At 45.4% G+C, this 20,300-nt stretch overlaps 1 protein-coding gene across 12 annotated transcripts in view; it reads left to right on the forward strand.

Annotated features, from left to right (window-relative positions):
* LOC143026656 (uncharacterized) overlaps window positions 1-20,300 on the forward strand; it is a 158,046-nt gene that overhangs the window by 122,230 nt on the left and 15,516 nt on the right. Inside the window, exon 13 of one of the 12 annotated variants that reach the window (XR_012966523.1) lies at window positions 2,498-2,572. The exons of 10 other annotated variants lie outside the window; for them this stretch is intronic. The gene's annotated coding sequence lies outside the window, so the exon portion shown is untranslated. Of the gene's footprint in view, window positions 1-2,436; window positions 2,573-20,300 lie in introns of all 12 variants that reach the window. One more of the 12 variants, XR_012966522.1, reaches the window with a different exon arrangement.

A 20,300-nucleotide genomic window follows, 5' to 3' on the forward strand; every position in this document is an offset into this window, starting at 1 on the left:
AGAGGATCTTGATTGAGAGGATTAGGAGAGGAACAGAGGGAGTAATTGGTGAGGAACAGTGTGGGTTTAGGACGGGTAGAGGTTGTGTAGATCAGATTTTTGTGGTAAGACAAATATGTGAGAAAGCTATATGAAAAGGTAAGGATGTTTTTTGGGCCTTTATGGATCTGGAAAAGGCTTACGACAGGGTAGACAGGAAGGCACTTTGGGAGGTTTTGCGGATATACGGGATAGGAGGAAAGCTTTTAGGAGCTGTCAAGAATTCTTACGAGAGTAGTAGAGCATGTGTCAGGATCAGAAATGGAGAGAGTGAGTGGTTCGAGGTAAAGGTGGGACTTCGTCAGGGATGTGTTCACCCTGGCTGTTCAACTTATGGATGGGGTGGTGCGAGAGGTAAATGCAAGGGTGGTGGGTGGATTGGAGATGGTTGAAGAAAATGGAGAAAAGTGGGAGATGAGCTAGCTGTTGTTTGCGGATGACACTGCGCTTGTGGCAGGATCAGAGGAGGGATTGAGGAAGTTGGTGACAGAGTTTGGGAGAGTGTGTGAAAGAAGAAAATTGAAGATAAATGTAGGTAAAAGTAAGGTGATGAGATGTACAAGGGGTGAAAGTGGCAGCAGACTGGGAGTGAGCATTAAAGGTCAGATATCCAGACTTCCGTAACTTTTTGTATTTACAGTTTAATGTACATAAAAAAGCATACTGACAGTATTCTATACAATTCCACCATCTACATCTTATCAAATTTGGCAAAAACAGTTGTTTGTCTTCATCTCATTGCGTCGTCTGCTATTCGAAACAACCCGCCCGTGCGCTTCGGAAACGTTCGGGGGAATTCCGCGTTCGTGACGTCACAGTTGCCAAACAATATTGTTATTCTGAGAGTGCATCGTATCGCTTTTGCATTGTCAGTCGTGTGTCGTCTCTTGAGTGTCTCAATTTTTTTTTTTTTTTTTTTTTTATTGTCACAAAATTGTGATAATAATGGTGTACTGCGTTGCCGCAGGCTGCATCAATGGTAGTGGAAGTGGGAGGAGTTTCTTTCAATTTCCTACGGAGCCAGCCCGACGATCGGAATGGATAGAAAGGTGAACAGAGCAGGCAAAAGACCGGGCAAACTGTGGCAGCCTTCGAAGTTTTCAGAACTTTGCTCTGACCACTTCGAAGAGGAATGCTTCGAAATGAATCTAGCGTTATTGATTGGATTTATGGAGAAGACCAGGAGACATCTAAAACCTGATGCCGTGCCCTCAATTTTTGCAGCTACTACAAAGCATTCCACGCCAAAACCAAAAAAGAAAAGTAGGAGGTCAGCGTTTGATAAACGCCGGAGGCTTGAGGTACCGTAGGCAGTTTACTTTTTCTGACTCCATGCATCATGTGCATGCGTTAGGCTTAGGCCTATGTCAGAGAGGGCTTGTTATAAATTCCATGGACATGCAGGATGGCCTATATAGGCTCAGTGAATTAAACTGGCCCTGAAGCCATGGACCGGAGCAGTGGCAGCGCTAGGTGGGGGGCTTGGGGGGGGGGGGGGCCTTTAGCCCCCCCAAAAAGTGGCCAGCCCCCCCCAACTGAAATGAGCAAATTGACAATTTAAAACACTCATTGAAATAATTTTATTAAGTGGAATTTTTAATTGCTAGGGCTAAAGATTTGTCAGCCATCAGTGCTAGCCCTACCATTAACCCCCTCCCCTTCTGAAATGAGGATAATATATGTGTATTATCATATTACTATTAGCCCCCAAAAATTTGCTCAGCCCCCCCTTAGCCTCCCCAACTAAAAATTCCTGGCGCCGCCGCTAGACCGGAGGTATAAAATATTGCAGATACCTACAAAAGACACACTAAATCAGATGTAGTGTCTGAAAGACAATCGCGAACACGGTTTAATCATTGAAGCACTGACTAGGTTGTGTACAGCAGCAGTATTGCCATCACATAAACATGATAAAGAGTCAACAGACTGGTACATGGTACATGACTTTGTAATCAAACTAACAGTGATTTCATAAGTCCACATTGCTTTCTGATATTTATATCACATGTCATTGTGTTCACATCAAACTTGGGTATATTTGAAACCACAGTATGTATAGTCCTCATTTTCCCACTGTGCACGAATTCGTGAGACTGCACAAGATGGCAAAACTTTTCTGTTTTTTTTTTAACAAGGATGTGGTAAATCCATCTGGTGAAGTGCCGGTAAGCAATATATCTGTATAGCCTGAAAGAAACAACTGCATGAATATTGATAGTCATTTTATGATGTTTTTCCTTGTACATATTTTAATTTTGATGCACTTTACTGTGTTTAGTAAAATAGAAAATACACAGTTGACAGTACTTATTAAAAGATTATTTGGCTTCATTTTATTTACATGTATTCATTCATTCATTCCAGTATTTTAAATGAATAATCTCGATCTTGCAGGAAGAAATGGCCACAAGGCAATTCATATCATTTAATTTTCCCCCCATGCTTGGAATTTTAGAGAGAGACTGACAAATGATCGTCGACATAAAAACAAAGGACCCCATCCCATGCTTGCAATGATAGCCTAAATAAGGTAGGAATAATGCACTGAATTTCATACCAGTTGGTATTCCCAATCCTATGAGAGTGGTCAGATCTTTTGCGTTTGCGTCTAGGAGGGGTGGTAGGCCCATCTTGATTCTCGGCACCGTCTAAATCAACGTCGCCGTCGAATTCCGTCTCCTCCCCCGTGGTCTCGGGTTCTGAATCTGACAAATCGCTTTCCCCTTCTTCTTCGCTATTTTGTTCACCACTTTCTTCATCTTCACTTGCACTGTATTCCAACGAAGAAACGGGCTGTCCTATTATCAGTTCGAACTGGTAAGGCTTTACAATGCGATGTTCGGCGATATCAAACTCCTCTTCCTCTTCTTCTTCCACCATACATACTATCCTTCCGAATTGGAATGCACAATGGGCCATTTTTGCGAACAAATTTGGATTAAAAACGAACATGAAGATGAATAACTCGATTGGAATGACTGAGCTGAACTACAGCGTGTGTTTCTTTGTCCGATTGTTTGGCAACTGTGACGTCACCGCCGGTTCACCTAGCGGCGATTAGTGGTACTAATTACTAATCGACTAGAACATCTAGACTTCGGAAAAGTGGTATGTGAGGCGCAATTAAAAGTGAATTTTCTGAATAAATTCTTCTGTAACAGGTAAAAACTTTATTTGTATGCTTTTAAAAAGTACTTTTTCAAGCAATACGATGATTTTTAGCGAATGGTATATCTGTTGATATCTGACCTTTAAGGAAGAGCGACTGGAGGAAATGGACAGTTTTAGATACTTGGGTGCAAATATGGCAGGAAATGGTGGAGTGGAGGTGGAGGTAGAATGTAGATTGAAAGAAACAAGTAAACGCCTTGGTGGATTAAAAAGTGTAATGAGGAATAGACATTTGGGAATGGATGCTAAGAGGAGACTGTATAAAGGAGTGATTGTGCCAACAGTACTGTATGAGGCAGAGACATGGAACATAAGAGAGGAAGAGAGAAGGAGTTTAAATGTGTTTGAGATAAGGTGTCTGAGAAGTATGATGGGGGTTACTAGGCTGGATAGAGTGAGAAATGAGGAGGTAAGGAGGAGAACAGGTGTGGTAAGGGAGTTGGGAGATAGGGTTGATGAAAGAGTATTAGGATGGTTTGGACACATGGAAAGAATGAGTGAAGAAAGACTAGTAAAAGAGGTATGGAAGGCAGATGTGGAGGGAGTGAACATGAGGGAGTGTCCTAGGATGAGATGGATGGATGGGGTGAAGGGGGCTTTGGAGAAGAGGGGTATGTCTGTTGAGAAAGGACAGAAGACAGGGGTGAATGGAGAATGGTTGTATATGGATAATGTTGTGATGAATGAGGTGGAATGTGTTGGGGGATGGAGGGTGAGGTAGTATGTGTGAGAAAAATTTGACGCAGCCCGAAGGGATTTCTCCCCATGTTCTTTTCTGCATGGGGGGATGGAGAGGGGGGGGTCGCCGATTTAATGAAGCGGCCTTGCTGTGGATGTGCTGTGTCTTGCACCCAGGGTAGTGGACAAGGTGCAGGGATGACCCGTCATCCAGGCGGTGCTAAGATAAGAGGGAGGGTGGAAGGGGGTGGAGTGTATTTAGGGATGGATTGGGTGGGAATGGTTTTATGCCTTTTTCTTTTTGGCTACCTCCCTTGTAAGGGGGAAAAAAGCCTTGGTATATGTATGTATGTATGTATTACACAGGAAGGGAGATATGCTTGCATTGACACATCTTTGTATCCTTCAGCATCTAGTTTGTTCTTAAATTCTTGTATGGTTTTTGCACTTACTATTGTTTTGTTCAATTTGTTCCAGACATCCACCACTCTGTGTGGGGAAACTATTTATTTATTTACTTATTTTCAGATCTCTTCTCTAACTGTCCTTTTTGTATTTCTTTTTATATCCTCATTGTTTTTCTTTTATCCCACTTAGATAAATCTTTTCTGTCAAGGACTTCCATGCCTTTCATGATTCTGTAAATGGCCAGTAGATCTCCTCTTTCTTTTCCTTGTTCCAGGGTTGGTAGTTCCAGTTTGGACAATCTTTGATTGTATGTCAATTTTGAGAGTGTTGGTGCCATCTTTGTCATTGCTTTTTGGATTCTTTCTAATTTCTTTATATTCTTTTTTGTGCTGGGTGTCCATAGTGTCGCAGCATTCTCCAATCTTGGTCTTATCAGTGTGACTAATATTTTCTTTACCATTACCTCATCCAAGTAGTTAAAGGCCACCTTTATTGATTTTAGTAAATTGTAGGTTTCTCTGACTATTTTGTTGATAATTACTCATTGGTCCTTTTCCAAGCTAACTTTTTTTGCTTCCTTTGTACCAATTTTATTTTGTCCTGATATTTTATTTTTACTTTTTCCAAACTACATTACACTACATTTCTTGATGTTGAAGTTCACTGCCCACTTTTGGCTCCATTCCCAGACTTTGTCCAGGTCTCTCTGTAGTAATTCACAGACTTTTTCTATACTTACTTTCTTTAGTTCAGTTCAGTCTACCCCTGTGGTGGAGGGAAAGAATACTGCCACCAAATCTTCTCACTTGAATAGAAAGAGGCGAAAAAAATAGGACGGGGATTAGGACTAGGCATCCTTCTCCCTGTAGCCCCACAGGAGACATTCCTAAAAAAGTAAAGGCATAAGAGGGTCTATTTTTCCAACCAGTACCCTAAGGTTTGGGTCTTTTAATGTGCGTGGATGTGGTACAGATGAGAGTAAAAGAGAAGAGATAGGCAGTATGTTTGTGAGAAGAAAGATGGATGTATTGGCCTTGAATGAAACTAAGTTGAGAGGGAGGGGCAAGTGTGAGTTTGGGAGTGTAGTTGGGAGGTTCTCAGGAGTGAAGAGAGGGCAAGGGAGTGTAGGAGCTTCAAGGATACATGAAACGCCGGATCGATGGTTGGTTTTACTGAACAGCCCGTACACTAGGGGCACAAGTGTATGACTGTGTCCCGTGGGGGTGGGAGGCTAACTGAGGTGTAGCACTGCACTCGGAGCAAGCTCCACTCGTCCAGATGCCAAATGCCTCCATCCTACAACTCCCCCTTCAAAGTAATTGCACGCAGGCAATCTTTTAGTGCAATTCTTGTACAACAAAATAACAAGAGAAAACAAACAAATAAACAAATAACAAAGAAGATATTCTTGTCATGTTGGCTACATAACACGTAGAATAACGAAAATACACTATGAACTGACGTTGTCCTGAATGTGTATTACGTGACATAGTCTTTGAGCCACCATGGTGGTCTAATTTGTCGCTTGGCCGGGGTGCAGTGTTCGGGGCTGGGTGGGTTTACTAGTTCCGTTTCTGGCGTTCGTTGGTTCACGTCACTTGGTTGATTAGCATGCGGTGGGGTGTTGCATGGTCGCAGGTGATTTCTCGTTCTTAGCGAGATACGTCCACTACCATCTAGCCGTATGATGTATTGCCTGTTTCCCTTGTCCTCCACCACTGTTCCTGCCCTGTTCCACGTCCCGGAATGTTGATCCTGTACCAGAACCCTGTTACCGGGGAGTAGGGGGGAAAGGCGCCTCGTGCTGGTGTGCTCTTGTAGCACACTTTCGATATGCTCCCCCATCTGCCGTTCACACCTTCGGAGGGTCTACCCCCAAAATTTGTCAACCTGCAGACGGCATGCAATAGCTGGTACTCCATCTCGTAACTGGCGGCCTGTCGCCAGTTGTGCCGGGGATTTGTTGATGTCCCGGAGTGGTGTGTTGAGATATTGTAGGAGTGCCAGCGATGCATTGTCGGTGTCCAGGCTCCCGTCCGCACTGATGTTACCACGCAGCACACGTTTTGCAGTTTTTACAGCTGCCTCTGCTCTCCCGTTTGATTGTGGGTAATGGGCTGACGATATACGCGCGGTCACTCCCTCACTGCACATTTCTTCACTCCCAAGGTTGGTTCCCCCATCCATGGATAGTTGTTCGGGGGCGCCCCAGCGACAGAAATACTGTCGCAGCCGGTCTCGAATTTCACTCGCAGTCGTGCCCGCAGCGAGGTGTGACACTTCCAGCCAGCCCGTGAGCCGGTCTGCGTACACCAGGTAGTGGTGTCCTTCCAGCTGGCATATATCCGTCACCGTCTGTTGAAACGGGTAGCAGGGAGGTGGAGTGAGAATTAGTGGCTCTGGGGGTTGGGATGGTGCGTGCGTGTTGCAGATTACGCAGGAGGAGCGGTGGTGACGTAAATCACCTTCAATGCCTGGCCAGTATACCGTTTGTCGCGCCCTTCTTAGCATCGAATCCATTCCTTGGTGGCCTGCATGGAGGTGTTCTGCCACTTGCTGGCGTAGATTGTCTGGGATTACTAGGCGCGGGTGGTTCTGGTCGTACACGTATGTGACGAGGCCACGTGACATGCCCAGCCGGTCTCTCACACTGTAGTATGGTCTGAGACATGCCAGTTCCTGTGTCCTCTGGGGATGCCAGTCTTCATCCAGTACCATGGCTATCAGCACCTGGTAAACAGGGTCGTCAAGTGATGCCTGTAGTACCATCTCTTCGTCAAGAGTGAGGCTGTCGCTGAGGTCCAGTGCTGCCACCACAGACGCTGCTACGGCCGCTGCCAGCTCCTCTTCGTACACTTCACCTTCAGACTCTGGTGGCGTCTTCATGGAGGGATATCTAGAGAGGAAGTCGGCGGCGCAGTTCCTTTTACCAGGAAGGTAGCGTATGGTGAAACGATACTGCAGCGTTTGTTCTTTCAGGCGGAACAGGCGCGGATTGATAATGTCTGTGAGAGCCCTGTTGCCCAGTAACCCAACTAGCGGGCGGTGGTCGGTCACTAGTACTAGGTTAGGGCATCCTAGCAGGAAGAGGCGGGCCTTTCGGAAGCACCAGGCCACGGCCAGGGCCTCCCCTTCGATGGGAGCGTAGCCTGTCTCCGCCGTGGTGAGGTGGCGGCTGCCACAGAGGGCCAGACGCCATCCTCCTTTGCAGCAGAATGGTGCATCAGCTGACGCACAGGGGCAGTACTGTTGGAGGATCACGAATCCAATCCCTTCTTTGCTCTAGTCAGTGATGGCCACCGTGGGTCTAGTTTTGTTGTAGTATGCTAGACCGTCACTGGCCAGTTGGCAGATGGTGTTTTTGGCTTGCCGTAGTTTCCCCTGTAATTGCTCGTCCCATTAAACCTTCTTTCCTGCCGGTTTCTTAAGAAGGTCTCTGAAGGGGGACATCACTGGGGCAGTGGCCAGGAATGGTGCTAGTTGATTCACAAAACCAAACCAAGACCTCACGTCTGTGATTGTGGGTTGTGCTGGCATGGTAAAGTCATGTATGGCTGCCAATTTGTCGTCTGTTGGCCTGTATTCCTCCCAACCAAGGTGGAAGCCCACGAACTCCACTTCACGGCGGCAGAACTTGAATTTCTCAGGCTTCAAGGTGATGCCTTTCCTAGCACAAAGCTCTAGAAATTCGTATGTGTGCCAGAAGGCCCCTTCAACACTGGAGTCATGGAGCAGTGTGTCGTCAACACACTTGTGCTTGCGGGGGAAGTCTGCTACCGCGTCATCGAATCTTCTGGTGTAGGCGTCCGTGGCAGAGCAGTGCCCCATGGGTGTGCGGCAGTATTGATACCGCCCCCATGGTGTGATGAATGTTGTGAGACGTCTGCTCTCCTCTTCCAGCTCAACTTGATGAAACCCCCAGTGTGCATCGGCCACCGTCTTATAGGAGTGCGGGGGCACATCAGACACCATGTCGAAGGGAGCAGGGGTGTGGTGCGTTTCCCGCAGGCAGCTAGCGTTCAATTTCTGAAAGTCAACTGTCCTCCTTGGCTTTCCCGATATCTTTGCAACCACAACCATCCTAGCACACCATTCAGTGGCCTCCCCTGCTGGTGCAGGCCGAATCACTCCTCTTCTGACGTCGTCATCGAGCTGCTTTTTGACTTTGCTTGCCCAGTGTTTGGGGATGGAGGCTGGTGTGTGGCACGCATAGGGGCGCGCGTTTTCTTGAAGGTGGATGTGATGTGGCGGGCCCTGCATCACCCGTAGTGGGTACCTCTCCGTGTTGAAGGTTGAGGAGGAGAACTGGCGCAGCAGCCAATCCTCGAGACGAGGTACATTCTCTTCGAGTGGTGGGAGAGGGATTTTAGTAGGTCTTGAGGGGACGTCGCTGCCCATGTCGTCATACACCTGCTCCGCGTTGGCGACAAGCGGCAGTGGCCGGGGAAAATTTGCGTCGATGAGGCCCAGTTCTTTGCAGGTGGTGAATGATAGGTACATACGCTCCACGGACCTGACGAAGTACACATCTTGAACAGTAGAGCGTCCGTGTATGCCGATGCAGCATGGCGTCGCACCCAGGCTGGTGATGGGAATCTTTGCTAGGTCTCTGATGCCTGCCCGATGCTGTAGCTGCGCAGGCTTGAGACCCAGTGACGTCATCATGGCTGGGCCGGCTACGCACACCTGTGCCCCGGTATCAGCCACAGCAGTCACTTTGATTCCCACCTTGCTCGCCAGTGGCCCCACACATACCTGTAGAACAGGCTCGGGGCTCAGGGTCGCCGAGCCGATAATTATGCCGCTCACCAGTTTACTTGCCTCCTGTGTCCTAGATGATCTGCACACACTCCTGAAGTGACCTCCTTTTCCGCACGCCCCACACTTGCGACCAAATGCGGGGCATGACGTCTTCTCGTGGCCGTGCTTTTCACCACAGTTGGAGCAATGTTTGGCCCCTGTTTTGGGAGGGGCATCCGCAGGAGAACGGCGGTGGGCAGTTTTTGCTGGATGTGATGGCTGGCGATAGGCGGCAACTAGAGGTTCCTCATCCTCGCTTATGTCACTGGTGGCAATGTCGGTGCCTGCCACCGCATGTTCTCGCGTAAATTTTGCCGCGTCGCGCTGGGCTGCTTCATAGGTCGAGCAATAGCCACGTAGGTTGTCCATGTCCTTGAAAGAATCACACCGTCGGAACACGTCTTGCTTTAGGGCGGGGTCATGCAGACCCACCATCACTTTGCGCAATAGCATGTATTCTGAAAGATCACTATCACAGTCAGGGCATCGGAACCCACACTCACGAGCCTCTTGGGCGCAATGCGTCATGTAGATTCCCACTGACTCACCTGGGGCCTGGCAGGTGCTGAAGAAGTCCGTCCATTTCACAGCCTGGTTCGTCGACTGTAGAACGAGCCTTTCAATGGCGTCCAGGGCGCTTGTAGGGTTCAGGGCCTCCCATTGTTCTGAGCTGAACCTTGCGTCCAGGGCGCACTGGAGGTCGGGAACACAGAGCAGTCGCACGTGGAGCACGGCTTCCTGGTCAGGCCATGCGACGAGTCGCAGCCATGTCTGAACCGAGCGGCGCCATGTCCGGAATCCTGCAGGCGTCATCTCCATTCCACACTTCTCTGGCGTAGCGGCAGTGGGAACTCTGTGGCCCGAGGGGCGGTGTGAGAGTAAGGATGCCATGCTGTTGAGAAGGTCCGCAACTTCTGGCGTAGTAGCGGCACGGTTTGGTCTCCGTGCCGAGCCGGTTCCGCTGGTTCTAACCCTTGGGCGGCGTGGTGTAGCCATTGTGGGTGTAGGTGCGCGTTTAGTCCCGTATCACTGCGCCATGTAGGAGCTTCAAGGATACATGAAACGCCGGATCGATGGTTGGTTTTACTGAACAGCCCGTACACTAGGGGCACAAGTGTATGACTGTGTCCCGTGGGGGTGGGAGGCTAACTGAGGTGTAGCACTGCACTCGGTGCGAGCTCCACTCGCCCAGATGCCAGATGCCTCCATCCTACAGTGAAGAGAGAGGTAAATATGTAGTGAAGTGGAAGGAGGTTTCTTCAAGGTTAATATGGATGAAGGTGAAACTGGGAAAGGAGATGTGGGTTTTTGTAAGTGCATATGGGCCTGGTATTGAGAAGAGTGTAGAAGAAAGGGAGGCTTTTTGGATAGATTTAAATGAGTGCATAGAGGGATTAGGGAGAAATGTCAATGTAGTGGTATTAGGAGACCTTAATGCTAGGGTAGGAAATGAACCAATAGATGGAATGGTTGGGAAATGTGGAGTTCCAGGAAAGAATCATAGTGGAGAATTGATGGCGGAGATGTGTTTAGAGAGTTGATGATAGCAAATACAGTTTTTCGGAAGAAAGTCAAGCATAAGTACATATGGGAGTGTGGTGGATGGAAGGGTGGTAGATAGAGCATTAATGGGCAATGTAGTGGTACATACATACATATACCAAGGCTTTTTCCCCCTTTCAAGGGAGGTAGCCAAAAAGGGAAAGGCATAAAAACACTCCCACCCATTTCATCCCTAAATACACTCCACACCCCTCCCACCCTCCCTCTCATCTGAGCACCTCCTGGATGACGGGTCATCCCTGCACCCTGCCCACCGCCCTGGGTCAGAAGCAGTGTCGCAAGACACAGCACACCCACAGCAAGGCCGCTTCATTTAATCGGCGACCCCCCCCTCTCCATCCCCCCTTGCATATAAGGAGAGGACGGGGAGAAATCCCTTCGGGCTGCGTCAAAATTTACTCACACATACTACCCCACCCCCCACCCACCCTGCCCATTCCTCCTCATGCATATTAAGTTTGTGGAGCATGATCTTCCTTGTCTGAATCCGAATTGTCTTGCATTGTCTTCCAGATGTTTTACCCATCTATTCTTGATTATTTTCTCACAAATTTTGGCTATGGTGCTTGTTAGTGATATTGTACTGGCCTATAGTTGGTGGGTTCTTCTTTGTTTCCTCCTTTGCAAACTGGGAAATATTTTACAGGGAAGAAACAACAGTGGAAGAGAAATGGAATATATTGATGGAAAACTACAATGAAGGTGTAAACAGGCATGTACCAAGACAAAAGCGAGAGAGAGAGTACATTAAATGTTGGTTCAACAAAAGATGCAGTGAGGCAAAAGACAGAAGGGACAAAGCTTGGAAAAAGTGGAGAAAAGACAAAAAACAAAGCAAATGGCAAATTTATGTTAACTATAGAAATGAGTATGTTAATGTGAGAAGAGAGGAAAAAAGGAACCATGAGAAGGATATTATAGACAAATGCAAAGAGCAACCCAAACTATTCTATCGGTATGTGAATGGTAAACTTAAAAACAAACAGGAAATGGTGAAACTATGCCTAGGAAACATAGAATACACAGAAGATTTAGAGATGGCCGAAGTCATGAACAATCACTTTAAATCTGTTTTCACCAGAGAGAAAATACCAAATTGTGACATAGATAAAAACAAGAAATCTCTAGTGATGTACCGAAGCTTCGGTATCGGTAAATATCGGTTTATTTTCAAGCTATCGGTATCATTATATTTCGGTATCGGTAAAATAGAAGGTATCGGTATCGGTATTGAAAAATAAATACCGATACCGATACCGATACCTTGAGAGAAAATTTAAGTTAAATTACTTTCATTCATGAAACAAATAAATAATTAATTATATAAATATATAAAGTAAAGGGTGTCTTTCACGCCATGTGGTTGTGGAATCATTTGCGTCTTATGTAAGAAGAGAAGAGAGCTAGCTGATGGCTATTATCCTATTACCCTTTTCGATCTCATTCTTAATATTTATTTATTGTAATTATTTATTTATATTTAATATTTGAACTTGCATTTTTCAGATAGTCAATATTGTGATAAATTTATTAAATTACAATTAGAATTGCCAGAATTAGCAATAATGCCTAAGTCAAAGCAAAGTGTTATATGGAATCTAGTGACAGTATGCAAAGATGATTCTTCAAAAGTATCCTGTAATTTCTGTAATACAATATTAAGCAGAGGAGGAATAAACAGGCAAACCCAAACAACAACAAATATTAGAAAGCATCTTCAACATAAACATCCTGATGAGTTTGGAAATGCCGAATTGGAGCAGAAAAAAGCAGCTGAATCAAACCCAACACTTGCCTCATTCTTAAATGTTCCACCTACCAAAAAGCTAAAAATTTCAACTTCAACTTCTAGTCAAAGTCAAACAGGCTGTTCAAGTGCAAAACAGGTATCTCAACAGCCAACTCATGAAGCTACTCTCCAGTACAAAAAGATTTGGGACATCAACAGTGCTCCAGCAAAAGAGGTACACAAATATATTGCTGAAATGATCACAATAGATTGTCAACCTATATCTATTGTAGAAGATCTGGGATTTGCTAGGCTCCTTAATCACTTAAAACCAAACTATAAGATCCCAAGCAGGAAATACATCTCTAACACAACTATCCCAGAGCTTTATGAAAAAGTGCACAATAAAGTACAAGGCATTGTGAGCAATGCGCAAAATATCGGTATCGGTATCGGTAACCCATTAAATTCCTGTATCGGTATCGGTATCGGTAAAATGCTAAAAAAAAATATCGGTATCGGTATCGGTAAAAATTTTGGTTCTGGCACATCACTAGAAATCTCCCCTCATGAATGAGTTTACAGCATCACTAAAGGAAATATCAGAACATCTATCAAGGCTGGATGTCAGAAAATCACATGGCCCGGACGGTATTGCAAATTGGATTCTAAAGGAGTGCAAAGAAGAAGTAACAGACAAAATACACATCTTAATAAACATCTCACTCAAAGAAGGAAAGATACCCAAGGACTGGAAAAACGCTAACATTGTACCAATACACAAAGGAGGAAACAAAGAAGAACCCACCAACTATAGGCCAGTATCACTAACAAGCACCATAGCCAAAATTTGTGAGAAAATAATCAAGAATAGATGGGTAAAACATCTGGAAGACAATGACATATTAAACCCAAGACAATTCGGATTCAGACAAGGAAGATCATGCTCCACAAACTTAATATGCTTTTACTCAAGACTAATAGACATAGTGCAAGAAAGAAATGGATGGGCTGATTGTGCATTCCTAGACTTGCAAAAAGCCTTTGACAAAGTACCACACAGAAAACTACTAACAAAACTGGAACACATAGGAGGAATACAAGGAAACCTACTAAAATGGATAGAGGACTTTCTGACTGGTAGAAAGATGAGAGTAGTGCTCAGAGAAAAATATTCAGATTGGAAAGAGGTGATCAGTGGAGTACCGCAAGGATCTGTGCTGGCACCAATAATGTTTGCTATCTATATGAATGACATGGATGAGGACGTGAACTGCTACATGAGCTTCTTTGCCGATGACGCCAAACTGCTAAGGAAAATAAAAACTGATGAGGACTGTGAAGCACTGCAAGAAGACCTAAATAGGGTATGGAACTGGAGTCAGAAATGGGAAGTGGACTTTAATACTAAGAAGTGTAGCATAATGGAGTTTGGAAAAAGCAAAAACAGAATATCAGGAAAATATACAATTGGAACCAAAGAAGTAAAGAAAGTAGGATCCGAAAAATATTTGGGAGTAATTATCACGAACGACTTGTCCTATGATATACAGATTAACAAAATTGTCGGGGAGACTTACAACTTGCTAAGATCAATAAAAGTGGCGTTTACATACTTGGACGAAGACATGATAAAAAAAATATTGGTTACATTGATAAGGCCTAGATTAGAGTATGCAGCGACATTGTGGTCCCCCAGTACCAAAAAGAATATAAAGAAAATAGAAAGAATCCAAAGAGCAGCTACAAAAATGGCACCTGCACTTGCAAACCTATCATACGAGGAGAGATTGGCTAAACTGGAGTTACCGACACTGGAGCAAAGAAGAGAGAGAGGTGACCTATTGACCATCTACAGAATCATGAGAGGCACAGAGGTACTCGATAGAGAGAACTTACTTAACTGGGACAAAAGAAACACAAGAGGACATGGAAAGAAAATAAAAAAACATAGCTATAGAAGAGAACTGAAGAAAAACAGTTTTCCTCATAGAGTTTTGGACACTTGGAACAAACTGGACAATGAAATAGTATGCGCAAAAACCATTCATGAGTTTAAAAACAAACTAGACACTGCAAGATACAAAGGCGGGACATCACGAGCATAGCTCCCCTTCCCGCAAAATACAACTAGGTAAATACAACTAGGTAAAATACAACCACTCTCCACTCACCTCTGTTCTCCGTCCTCTCCCCCCCCCCCAACAGACACTCCCCCCCTCCCCAAAGCCCCCCCCCACCCCCCCATCCACCTCACCCCAGGACGCCCCCCCACGTTCACCAGTCCCCCCCGTTCACCAGTCCCCCCCCCACCCACTCCCTCCATGTGTCCAAACCATCCCAACACTCCCCCATCAACCCCACCTCCCAACTCCCCTTTCACCCCTGCTCTCCCCCCCCACCTCCCCACCCCCCACCCCATCCAGCCCCATCCAGGGCCAATGTAGTGGTAAATAGGAGTATAGTAGGAAGAGTTGATATTCTAAGGGGAGAGAATGGGGGGGGATATCAGATCATTTTCTGGTGGAAGGTAAGTTGAGAGAGGAGGATAGATGGAGAAAGAAGAAAAGGACAAAAGGTAGGGAGGTGCTTAGAGTGGATTGCTTAAATGAGAAAAAAAAAGAAGGAGTAGAAGAAGCTGAGAGAGGAGTGGGAGGGAGTGAAGGATAGAGTAGCACTAGGAGTGAAGGAGGAATGGGGATGGTTCAAGGAGGGAGTCACAAGGTGTGCAAAGATGGTGTGTGGAACAAGGAGGATGGGAGGAAATAGAAGGAAGGGTAGTGAGTGGTGGGATGAGGAAGCAAAGAAGGTTGTAGAAGAGAAGAAACAAGCTTTCACAGATTGGTTACAAAATATGATGAAGGAATCATGTGAGAGGTACAAAGAAAAGAGAAGAGAAGTAAAGCATAAGAGCAGATGTGAAATGGAGGAAGAGTATGACAGAAAATTTTGAAAGTAATAAAAAGATGTTTTGTAAAGAAATTAAGAGAGGAAGAAGAGGTGAATCAAGTAGAGAAGAAAAGGTAAAAGGTGCAGATGGAGAGATAATGGAAGAGAAGGCAGTAAGGGGAAGATGGGCAGAGTATTTTAGGGAGTCTGGGAGTTTTCTAACCAGTACTCTAAGGTTTGGGTCTTTTAATGTGTGTGGATGTGGTACAGATGAGAGTAAAAGGGAAGAGATAGGCAGTATGTTTGTGAGAAGAAAGATGGATGTGCTGGCTTTGAGTGAAACTAAAATGAAAGGAAAGGGCAACTGTGAGTTTGGAAGTGTAGCTGGGAGGTACTCAGGAGTGAACAGGGGACGAGGGAGAGAAGGGGTGGCTATAGTAGTAAGTGAAGAGATAAGTAAGTGGGTAGTGGAGTGGAAGGATGTTTTATCAAGGTTGATGTGGATGAAGGTGAAGCTGGGAAGGGAAATGTGGGTTTTTGTAAGTCCATATGGACCTGGTAGTGAGAAGAGCATAGAGGAAAGGGAAGCTTTTCGGATATATATAAATGAGTGCATAGAGAGATTAGGGAGAAATGTCAATGTAGTTGTATTGGGAGACCTTAATTCTAGGGTAGGAAATGAACCAATAGACAGAGTGATTGGGAAGTATGGAGTTCTAGGTAAAAATCGTAGTGGAGAAATGATGGTGATGTGTTTAGAAAGAGAGTTGATGATAGCAAATACAGTGTTTCGGAAGAAAGTCAAGCATAAGTACACATGGGAGAGGGTGGTGGATGGAAGGGTGGCAGATAGAGCATTAATGGATTATATAGTGGTGACCAGGAGTATGGTAGGAAGAGTTAAGGATGTACATGTTCTAAGGGGAAAGAGTGGGGGAATATCAGATCATTTTCTGGTGGAGAATAGGTGGAGAAAGAGGAAAAGGGCAGAAGGTAGGGAGGTACTTAGAGTGAACTGCTTAAATGAGAAAAAAAGGGAAAATGAGAATAAGAAGAAGCTGAAAGAGGAGTGGGAGGGAGTAAAGAATAGAGTGGAGGAGAAATGGGGATGGTTCAAGGAGGGAGTCATAAGGTGTGCAAAGATGGTGTGTGGAACAAGGAGGGCGGGAGGAAATAGAAGGAAGGGTAGTGAGTGGTGGGATGAGGAAGCAAAGAAAGGTGTAGAAGAGAAGACGCAGGCATTCATAGATTGGCTACAAATTAGGACAAGGGAATCGTATGAGAGGTACAAAGTAAAGAGAAAGGAAGTTAAGCATAAGATAAAGGAAGCAAAGAGGAGAGCAGATGTGAAATGGGGTAAGAGTATGACAAAAAAATTTGAAAGCAATAAAAAGATGTTTTGGAAGGAAATTAAAAGAGAAAGAGGAGGCGAATCAAGTAGAGAAGAAAAGGTAAAAGGTGCAGATGGAAAGATGATAATGGAAGAGAAAGCAGTGAGAGGAAGGTGGGCAGAGTATTTTAGGGAGTTGCTAAATGTGAAGGAGGATAGGGAAGGAAAGGTATTTGCTGTGGGAAGCGCTAAGAAAATGAGAGTGATGAGTGAGGAAAATGGAGGAGAAATAGGGAAGGATGAAGGGAAAGCAGCTGTTAAGGTGATGAGAGCAGGTAGTAGTATCGTATGGCTTTCTTACACCTCCAACTTTGTATTTGCTAGCCAGTCTATGAATGTTTGATTTGCTTCATAGATAGTCTGGTAACCCCCTGGCACTGCTGTGATTGGGCAGTGCAGTACGAGATGGTCTGTATCTTGGGGCGAATTATGACAAGATGGGCACATTGGGGAGTCTTTGTAGCCCCAGCGATCTATCTCCCGGATACACACCTCCACAATCATGAGAGCAGGTAAAGCACCTGGTCTGAATGGATGCCATGCAGAATGTCTGAAGAAAGGAGGTACAGTTATGATGGACTGGTTGGTGAGGTTATTTAATGTTTGTTTAACCCCTTCCATACGGTGCCGCCTACGTAGGCGTCATGAGGAGCAAGTGGATTCGCGACGCTGCCATATCGGGGTCTTGATTATATTTATTGTAGTCGCCCCTGTGTTTTTACATTCTCCCAAATGTGCCCTGAATCCCATTCTCTGTGGTTTTCAAAATTCGCGGGTGAAAGAGAGAACGATCGATATAAGCGGTGACTATATTTTATGATGCGAGTATTATTACAACACGCTTTACGGCTGGCATTGGCTGCTGCCCGCGAGATATAAGTCCCGTAGTGAAGTGGTTAAGAGAGGGTAGAGTGCCGGAGGACTGGAGGAGTGCCTGTATAGTTGCGCTTTACAAGGAATAGGGGGACAAGTGTGAGTGTAGTAGTTTCAGAGGGATCAGCTTGTTGACTGTAATTGGGAAGGCTTATGGGAGGGTCTCGATTGAGAGGATTAAGAGAGGAACAGAGGGAGTGATTGGTGAGGAACAGTGTGGGTTTAGGACAGGTAGGGGTTGTGTAGATCAGATTTTTGTGGTAAGGCTATAGGAAAAGGTAAGGATGTTTTTTGGGCTTTTATGGATCTGGGAAAGGCTTACGACAGGGTAGACAGGAAGGCACTGTGGGAGGTACTGCAGATATATGGGATAGGAGGAAAGCTGTTAAGAGCAGTCCAGAGTTTTTACGAGAGTAGTAGAGCTTGTGTTAGTATTAGAAATGGAGAAAGTGAGTGGTTTGAGGTAAAGGTGGGACTTTGTCAGAGATGTGTTATGTCGCCCTGGCTGTTCAATCTTTACATGGATGGGGTGTTGCGAGAGGTAAATGCAAGGGTAGTGGGTCAGGGATTGGAGATAATTAAAGAAAATGGAGAAAAGTGGGAGGTGAGCCAACTGTTGTTTGCGGACGACACTGCACTTGTAGCAGGATCAGAGGAGGGATTGAGGAAGTTAGTGACAGAGTTTGAGAAGGTGTGTGGAAGAAGGAAGCTGAAGATAAATGTGGGCAAAAATAAGGTGATGAGATGTACAATGGGAGAGAGTGACAACAGACTGGAAGTGAGCATTAAGGGTGAAAGACTGGAGGAAGTGGATAGTTTTAGATACTTGGGTGTGAATGTGGCAGAAAAGGGAGTTTGGGTGGAGGTAGAATGTAGATTGAGAGAAGCGGGTAAATGCCTTGGTGAATTGAAAAGTGTAATGAGAAATAGACATCTAGGAATGAATGGTAAGAGGAGGTTATATGAAGGAGTGATTGTGCCAATAGCAATCTACAGGGCAGAAACATGGAACATGAGAGAGGAAGAGAGAAGGAGTTTGAATGTGCTTGAGATGAAATGTCTGAGAAGTATGGTAGGGGTTACTAGGCTGGATAGAGTGAGAAATGAGGTGAGGAGGAGAACTGGTGGGAAGGGAACTGGGAGATAGGGTTGAGGAAAGAGTATTAGGATGGTTTGGACACATGGAAAGAATGAGTGAAGAAAGATTAGTAAAAGAAGTGTGGAAGGAGTGAATATGAGGGGGCATCCTAGGATGAGATGGATGGATGGTGTGAAAGGGGCGTTACAAAAGAGAGGAATGTCTGTGGAAGAAGGATGGGAGAGGACAGAAGATAGGGGTGAATGGAGAGGGGTTGTGTATAGATGATGCTGTGATGCATGAGGGGGAGTGGGTGGGGGATGGGGGGTGAGGAAGTATGTATGAGAAAAAAAAAATTGATGCAGCCTGAAGGGATTTCTCCCCGTCTTCTTTTCTGCATGGGGGTTGGTTTCGGTCGCCGAATTTAATGAAGCGGCCTTGCTGTGGATGTGCTGTGTCTTGCGACACTGCTTCTGACCCAGGGCAGTAGACAGGATGCAGGGATGACCTGTCATCCAGGAGGTGCCAAGATAAGAGGGAGGGAGGAGGGTGGAGGGGAGTGGAATATATGGGAAATGGAATGGGTGGGAGTGGTTTCTATGCCTTTTTCTTTTTGGCTACCCCCTGTGTAGGGGGAAAAAGCCTTTGGTATATGTATGTATGTATGCTAAATGTGAAGGAGGATAGGGAGGGAAAGGTAGTTGCAGTGGGAAGCGCTAAGAAAATGAGAGTGATGAGTGAGGAAAATGGAGAAAAAAAAAAAGGAAAGATGAAGTGAAGGCAGTTGTTAAGATAATGAGAGCAGGTAAGGTACCTGGGCTGGATGGATGTCATGCAGAATGTCTAAAGAAAGGAGGTACAGTGATGGTAGACTGGCTGGTAAGGTTATTTAATGCTTGTTTAACCTCTTCCATAGGGTGCCGCCTACGTAGGCGGCATGAGGAGCAAGTGGATATGCGAGGCTGCCATATCGGCATCTTGATTATATTTATTGTAGTTGTCCCTGCATAACTGACATACTCTCTAAACTGGCTTCATCACATTTTCTATGGTTATCAAAATTCACGGGTGAAAGAGAGAATGATCGATATAAGCAGTGACTATTTTTTATGATGCGAATATTATGACGCAACATCGTACATCTGGCAGCTAATGCTGCCCACGAGATTTTGGCCCGGAGTGAAGTGGTTAAGAGAGGGTAGAGTGCCGGAGGACTGGGGGAGTGCCCGTATAGTTCTACTATACAAAGGAAAAGGGGACAAGTGTAAGTATAGTAATTTCAGTGGGATTAGCTTGTTAAGCATAGTTAGGAAGGCTTATGGGAGGGTCTTGATTGAGAGGATTAGGAGAGGAACAAAGGGTGGTGAGGAACAGTGTGTGTGTAGGACAGGTAAAGGTTGGGTAGATAAGATTTTTGTGCTAAGACAGATATGTTTTTTGGGCTTTTATGGATTCGGAAAAGGCTTATGACAGGGTAGACAGGAAGGCACTGTGGGAGGTATTGCAGATATATGGGATAGGAGGCAAGCTTTTAGGAGCTGTCAAGAGTTTTTACGAGAGTAGTAGAGCATGTGTTAGGATTAGAAATGGGAAGAGTGAGTGGTTCGAGGTAAAGGTGGGACTTTGTCAGGGATGTGTTATGTCACCCTGGCTGTTCAGTTTATACATGGATGGGGTGG

Source organism: Oratosquilla oratoria, chromosome 6, assembly GCF_046742065.1.
Source record: "Oratosquilla oratoria isolate Oo_2021 chromosome 6, ASM4674206v1, whole genome shotgun sequence".
Lineage (NCBI taxonomy): Eukaryota > Metazoa > Arthropoda > Malacostraca > Stomatopoda > Squillidae > Oratosquilla > Oratosquilla oratoria.